The sequence below is a fragment of the Helianthus annuus genome, chromosome 13 (genome assembly GCF_002127325.2).
Source record: "Helianthus annuus cultivar XRQ/B chromosome 13, HanXRQr2.0-SUNRISE, whole genome shotgun sequence".
Taxonomy (NCBI): domain Eukaryota; kingdom Viridiplantae; phylum Streptophyta; class Magnoliopsida; order Asterales; family Asteraceae; genus Helianthus; species Helianthus annuus.
This window is the reverse complement of record NC_035445.2, coordinates 3,642,515-3,650,661: the sequence shown is the minus strand read 5'-3', so window position 1 is coordinate 3,650,661 and position 8,147 is coordinate 3,642,515. Positions and strand designations below refer to the sequence as shown.

At 42.5% G+C, this 8,147-nt stretch overlaps 1 non-coding gene across 1 annotated transcript; it reads right to left on the bottom strand.

Annotated features, from left to right (window-relative positions):
• Positions 1–532: 532 nt before the first annotated feature.
• On the bottom strand, positions 533–638 carry LOC118486153. The gene has a single exon (XR_004878009.1). It is a non-coding gene; the product is annotated as a small nucleolar RNA R71 (small nucleolar RNA).
• Between the last annotated feature and the right edge of the window lie 7,509 nt (positions 639–8,147).

Here is an 8,147-nt window from a genome sequence, read left to right as displayed (position 1 = left end):
ATGCAACGCCCGGTTCCTTTGCAACAAGTTCGACCACAACAGGTGCAACCGCAAATTCAAAGGCCAATTCAACAACCCATCGTACCACAAGGGCCCATGCAAAGGCCAATGGGTCAAGTTCGTCCAAGAGGTCGATTTGGTGTGCCAAGGAGGCATCTTAGGGAAAATGCAAGGGGAATTGAAGCACATTTTAGACCGGTGATAACGCACAATCCTTCACCGGTGGTTATTCCTCATAACAACCAAGGGAGAACTTTTGAAGTAAGAACCAATTCGTTACAAAGTTTGCCGAAATATAAGGGGCTAGCAACGGAGGAGCCTTATTTCCATTTGGAAGCCTATGACTCAATTTGCAATACTCTTGGGAGTCAAGGTTTTTCGGCCGATGATATCAAGTTGGTACTATTTCAATTTTCTTTGGAGGACAAGGCAAAGAAGTGGTTCTACACTTTGCCTTCAGCATCTATTTATACTTGGGCGGAGATGCAACAAACATTCTTAGACGAATTCTATACCGCCCAAAAGACCAATGATGCGAGAAAAGGATTGAGGAGCTTTCAACAACAACAAGGCGAAATGTTCCATGAAGCATTCGAGCGTTTGAACATGATGATTAAAAATTGTCCACACCATGGGATTGAGCTTTGGGAGTTAATGAACGCTTTTCATGAAGGGTTGTGTGCCGAAGATGCACGAGATTTGATGTCCATCACAAATGGAACTTTTGGCACAAATTATGAGCATGAGGATTGGGAATTTTTGGAACAAATGGCGATCACCTCAAAGAGAAAGGCTCAAGCTTCAAGGAGAGCACGACCGGCCGTTACTCGAACACAAGTGCACGCGGTTGATGATGGTAATATACAAACTTCTAATCAAATTTATGACGTTTGTGCATTGTGTAATGAAATAGGTCATGCGGCGGAAAATTGCCAAGGAATGGTTGAAGGGCAATTTGAAGAAGTTCATGCCATTCAAGGTCAAGGAGGGGGTGGTAGAAATTACAACATGAATTCTAACACTTATCACCCCGGGTTGAGAAATCATCCGAATTTTCGTTATGGGAACCCTTCGAATCAATCAAACCCGAACTTTCAAGGTAGCCAAGGGAATTATGGTTCGCGCCAACCTTACAATAATCAAGGTGGATATAGAGGTGGGAACAACCAAGGATACCAAAGGCAATACCAAGCGGGTCAAGAAAAAGGGGGATCTTCGGGTGGAAATGAAATGATGGAAATGTTGAAGAGTATGCAAGCGGAGATGCAAAAGAGGAACCAAATGGATGACGCACGCATACAAAAGGATGAGGCGCGAGACAAAGCAATCCAAACTTTGACCACTCAAATGGGTCAACTTGCAACCGAAGTGTCCGAATTGAAGAAGGGTAAAGGTCAATTACCAAGCGACACTAAGGTAAATCCATCTCACGGTACGTCAAGAGGTAACAATGTTAATATTCATCATGTGAGTGTTTTGAGAAGTGGGAAAGAGTATAAAACCAATCCTTCACCGGATTTGGTTGAAGGGGTGGTTGAGGATATAACGGGTTAAGAAAGTGAGGAAGAAAACGAACCACCCATTGTTTCTTCTAAAAAACCCAATTTTGAAAAACCCGAAATTATTAAAGAAAAAGAAAAAGTAAATGAGGGTGAGGGGTCTAGTGAAGTACCGTTTCCTTCGGCTTTATTAGACCCGGGTAGAAAAAATTTTATTTCAAAACGGGGTCCTCAAAAAGAGGAAATGTGGGAGGTATTCAAACAGGTTAAAATTAATCTTCCTTTGCTTGAAGCTATTAAACAGGTACCCGCTTACGCCAAATTTCTAAAGGAATTGTGTACTCAAAAGAGGCAACAAAAAGTGCCTAAATTGGTAGATTTGACGGAGCGGGTAAGTGCGGTATTGAAAGGTGACCTTCCTCCTAAGTTACAAGATCCGGGAACGCCTTTAATAAATATTCAAGTTGGAAATTTTCAAACTACGAGGGCATTATTGGATCTTGGAGCCGGAGTAAGTATCCTACCGGGGGGGTTATATGACCAATACGATTTTGGTCCATTGAAGCGGGTTGAGACAACGGTTGTATTAGCCGACTTGTCTCATAAACTTCCCCGGGGTATCGTACGGGATGTTATAGTTAAAGTTGATGAATTTTATTATCCCGTTGATTTCCTTGTGCTAGATTACTCATCCGCGGATCCAATTCAACAACAAAATGTTATTTTGGGTCGGCCATTTTTGAACACCGCACATGCTATTATTGATTGTCGTTATGGCACAGTTGACATGACATTCGGTAATAGAAAAATGAGGTTGAATGTTTTTACTAACGGTACTAATGTGTATGGTGATGAGTGTTTCTTGGCAGATTTTATAGATGGCTATGACCCGAAGGTGTTCGAAGAAGAAATTTTGGGTTCTTGTGTTTGTGATATGTCTTTGCAGGTTCACACATGTGAGTTAGAGGTTGAAGAGAAAGAGCAAGAAGCTCTCGCGGTGAAGGAAGGAAGTCCACCATGGACTTACCAAACGGATACTTTACCGGTGGAAATTGATTCGGGCACAAAGCCTTCTTTGGAAAGTCCACCAAGTGTAGAGTTGAAGGAGCTACCAAAGCACCTAAAGTATGCATTCTTGGGGGAGAATGATACCTTACCGGTAATCATTGCTTCCAACTTGGAGGTAGCTCAAGAGGAAGAATTGATGCGGGTGTTGAAGGCTCATAAGGCGGCGATTGGGTGGACGATAGCCGATTTAAAAGGTATTAGTCCATCCATTGTGATGCACAAGATTATTACAAGCGAGGATGCAAAGCCGACCCGTGAAACACAAAGAAGGTTAAATCCGAATTTGAGAGAGGTGGTGAAGAAACAAGTCATCAAGTGGTTGGATGCGGGGATCATTTACCCCATTTCGGATAGTGCATGGGTAAGTCCGACACAGGTAGTGCCTAAAAAATCCGGCATCCAAGTAGTGAAGGATGAACAAGGTGAGCAAATCGCCACCCGCCCGGTAACCGGGTGGCGAGTGTGTATTGATTATCGCAAATTAAACGCGGCTACCTCAAAAGACCATTTCCCGTTACCCTTCATTGACCAAATAATTGAAAAACTTTCCGGTCAAAAATATTATTGCTTTTTGGATGGGTATTCGGGATATAACCAAATTGCTATTCACCCGGACGACCAACACAAAACCACGTTCACATGTCCATATGGTACATTTGCTTTTCGGCGAATGCCATTTGGACTATGTAACGCCCCCGCCACATTCCAAAGATGTATGATGAGTATATTTTCGGATATGGTCGGGGAGTCTCTTGAAGTGTTTATGGATGATTTTTCCATTTTTGGTCCAAGTTTTGACTCTTGTCTTAATGAATTAGAAAAAGTTTTAAAAAGGTGTGTTGAGACAAACTTGGTACTAAGTTGGGAAAAGAGCCATTTTATGGTTCAAGAGGGTATTGTTTTGGGGCACGTCATTTCGGACCGGGGGATGGAGGTAGACAAAGCAAAGATTCGGGTAATTTCATCTTTACCCCCACCAAAGAATGTAAAGGGGGTGAGATCTTTTTTGGGACATGCGGGGTTCTACCGAAGGTTTATTAAAGGCTTTAGTGTAATCACAAAACCTTTATGTAACTTATTGTTAAAAGATGTTCCATTTGATTTTACTGATGAATGTTTGCAAGCGTTTCATGTGTTGAAGGAACAGTTGGTGAAGGCTCCCATTTTGCAACCACCGGATTGGTCAAAGCCGTTCGAGATTATGTGTGATGCTAGTGATACAACTATTGGAGCGGTTTTGGGGCAAAGGGTAGATAAAAAGCCGGTGGTGATATACTATGCAAGCAAAACATTGTCCGAGGCGCAACTTAACTACACCACAACCGAGAAAGAATTATTAGCGGTGGTGTATGCCTTGGACAAGTTTAGATCTTACATTTGGGGGAGCAAGGTGATAGTGTATTCGGATCATAGCGCGGTCCGATATTTGATGGAAAAGAAGGATGCAAAGCCCCGGTTGATTCGTTGGGTGCTTTTACTACAAGAATTCGATCTTGAGATTCGGGACAAAAAGGGATGTGAAAATGTTGTTGCGGATCATTTGTCCCGAATCCCGTTGGAAGGTGTTGATGACCCAAGTTAAATCAATGAACGGTTTCCCGATGAGCACTTGTTGGCCGTCTCTACTTATGTTGCACCTTGGTATGCCCATTACGTTAATTATTTGGCTAAGGGTGCAATGCCAAATCATTGGACTAGGAAGAGACGACAACAATTTCTTAGTCAAGTGAAGCAATACATATGGGACGAACCCGACTTGTTCAAAATCGGGGCCGATCAAGTGATACGAAGATGTGTTCCCGAAACGGAAGTTCTAGAGATTTTGATTCATGCTCATTCATCGGCGTGTGGTGGGCATTTTAGTGGGAACAAGACGGGTTATCGGGTGTTATCTAGTGGGTTTTATTGGCCTACGATTTTCAAGGATTCTTGTGAGTATGCCCGGAATTGCATCAATTGTCAAAGAATGGGAAGTATTTCGAAACGTGATGAAATGCCGTTAAACCCGATTTTGGTAGTAGAAGTATTTGATGTTTGGGGAATTGACTTTATGGGTCCTTTCCCAAACTCAAATGGGTTTTTATACATTTTGGTGGCGGTCGATTACGTGTCGAAATGGATTGAAGCTATTGCCACAAGGACCAATGATCACGCCGTTGTATGTAAGTTTGTGCAATCTAATATTTTTGCTCGTTTTGGTGTGCCTAGGGTGATAATAAGTGATGGCGGGTCGCATTTCAAGAATTTCAATTTTGGGAAGTTACTCAAGAGATACAATGTGAACCACCGCGTTGCTACACCATACCACCCGCAAACGAGTGGTCAAGTCGAAGTTTCTAACCGGCAAATTAAAGAGATTTTAATGAAGACGGTGAGAACGGATCGGAAGGATTGGTCAAGCAAGCTTGACGATGCGTTGTGGGCCTACCGAACGGCTTACAAAACTCCACTTGATACCACTCCTTATCGGATGGTTTATGGGAAAGGATGTCACTTGCCTATGGAGTTGGCACACCGGGCATATTGGGCAATTAAAACGGTAAACGCAAACTACGATGAAGCGGGTCGGGTGAGAAAGCTTCAATTGAATGAAATAGAGGAAATAAGGGACCAAGCTTATGAGTGTGCAGCCGCATACAAAGACAAACTTAAAAAAGTTCATGATGCGAAGATCAAGAAAAAGAACTTTGAAGTGGGTCAGAAAGTGTGGTTGTATAATTCAAGGTTGAAATTGTTTGCGGGGAAACTGAAAAGCAAGTGGATGGGTCCTTACGTTGTCCGAAGAGTGGGAAGGTTCGGAGATGTTGATATTCAAGACGAACGAACAAACAAGCAACAAACGGTTAACGGGCATCGCCTCAAACCGTACTTGGAAGGGAATGATATCAACAATCTTGAGCTAGATAAAGTGGGCTACATTTTACGCCCAGTGGATGATGAGGAAACGTGAAAGAGGCCCAGGTTTGGTAGTTGTAAATATTTAGGATAATTTATTTTATTTCAAATAAGTCTCGTTCAAACCGGTGTTCGAAACAAGTGTGGGGAAATTTTCACGAATTTCCCGAACATAGTGTTGAGGACAACACGGGTTTTTAACGGGGGGTAGGGTAAAATTTATGTTTTTCTTAAAAAAAAAAAAAAAAAAAAAAAATTTTTGAGAAAAATCAACCCCCCAATGCCCAGTAACCGCCGTAAGCTACGGTGGGGGGGCCGTAGCTTACGGCACCCATTCAACAAACAAAGTCTTACGGCCCCAAGCCCCTGTCTTACGATGCACTATTTTGTCCAGTGATTGCCGTAAGCTACGGCGATGTGCCGTAGCGTACGGCGCCGAGTGGAGTTTGGGGTCCGGTTCAGGTCGCTGTTCTTTATATAAAAAAAAAATAAATAAATAAATAACAATTCCGAAAATTTAATAATAATAATAATAAACTCTTCCAATAACCCCAACCACACCTTTTCTTTCATCATTCCCCAACCACACCTTTTCTCTTCTTCTTCTTCACTTCTACCTTTAGAACCCTAAAAACCAAACCTTTACATTTTCATAACTTTCTCAAAACAAGTCCGATTTCGGTGATTCTTGGGTCCATTTTGGGTGGAATTTCACAAGGAATTCAGATTTAGTACTGAATATTGAAGATTCCTTAGTTTTCTGGGTCGAATTTCAAACCCTAGGTGCCGAAAATTTGGGTTTTTTTTTGTGGGTTTTTGTGTGAACTTCAAGCTTTAGTGATTCTCATCTTCTACAACACCAAGGTATGCAATTTTTGTTCATTCTTTGAAGTACATTGAGGTTTGTAAGTTTCCATCATGTTTTTTACTTACACACTTGCTTGTATGAGATAGATGATAGAATTTGTAAACCATTGATTGTTATTAGTATAAATGTGTTGATGTTTTATAAAACTTTGTTGGAAAATTCTGATTTTAGGAGACATCATGCCCAAAATTTTGTTTGAAGAAATAAAAATTTTGGGTTTTTGCACATTTATATCTATAACATGAAGCAAGTGTGGGGAAGATGGGATAAAAATAACTAACTTGAATTGTTTGCTTGATTGTGAATGTGTGTAGGTATGGCTTCTAGGAAAGGAAAGGGGGTTGCAAGTTCTTCCCAAGGGGATGCGGTACAACAAAAAAGGAGGAGATTGGCTCGGATTGGTGACCCGGACTCGGAGGAGGATGCACCGCCAAGGGGACCAAAGCCGGATTGGGCATCCGGCTCATTGTTAGAACAACCCGCGGAATGGAGAGAGGATCTTTTTCACGAACAAATGAACAAGTTAAAACAAAGGGGAGAAGCGTTTATTTGTGAAAAAGAAATCCGGGAGTCGGATTTTGCCCCGTTCGGGATCATAGCCAAGTTTAACGCGTTGGGTTGGGGAGCGGTCACAAAGTGTTATGATGGCGAGAAGAAGAAAATGTATGACACGCAGATTCAAGAGTGGGTGGCATCACTTGAATGTCCTCCATTCAAGGCTCCGAACAAGATGCGGTTAGTTGGGAAGTGTAATGGTGTGAAAGTAGAGATGTCGTATGATTCCTTGCGCCGGGTGGCAAAGTTTGATGATGGGCCGGCCAATGAATATATTTACCCAAGTCTTAAGGATCTTTACCACGAGCCCGCTAAACATCCACAATGGCAAAACATGCTTGACTACCTCTTCCTTCCGGGCACAACACATGGGAAATTATATAGAAGAAATTTAAGAATGGAAGCGAAGTTGTTATTGACGTTGTGCATGTACAATGTCATGCCAAGGCGAGGTGACAAGATGGAGGTACGGTTTCAAGAAGTGCCAATCTTGTATATGATGATGCGTGGGTCACCCAAGGTTCCTTTCCGATTTTTGGTACTAAACAACATTTGGTTGAGCAAGAATAGTAGGGAGAAGAAGATTATACCTCATTGCCGGTTGATTACGGCATTACTTAAGAAGTACGGGGCAATCAAAGGAGATGAAAAAGGGTCCTACAAGAGGTTTAGACCATTCGACCTTAATAATCTTGGGTCGGATTGGACCTACACAGAATCGGAAAGGTTTCATAAATTGAAGACGGATGGTAGAAGGTGGAGAGCCTTAAAAGTGGATGCGAGACCGTTGAGACCGGGAGAGGAAGAGGAACCCGAATCAATGGATGAGGAAGTGAGTGGGGATGATGATTATCGTGAAGACACTTTCACGGTAGATGTTCAAGGAGGAGATGTCGGTCAAGCGGGAGTTCAAGGAGCCGGCGTACAATCTGGCTATGTGGGAAGTGCATTTGACTATGCACAACAAGCTTACGACCCGTATTGGGCCCACTCGGGGGATATGGGTCAAATCATTCAGCAAAGGCGGCCACCCACATTCGGCAATTGGAGTGAACCAAACCAAGTGTTATTTGATCATCAAACTTTTTTGGGTGCTAGTGCGGAAAGGGCTATCAAAAGAAGCTATGATAGGAATGAGCAATTGAACCGCGCTCATAGATATGCCCATGAAGAAGAGATGAATAACCGTTACTTGGATGATCGACAAAGGCGCATGCATGATCAATGGCATGCGGGGCAACCTGTTGTGGGAGATCCACCCG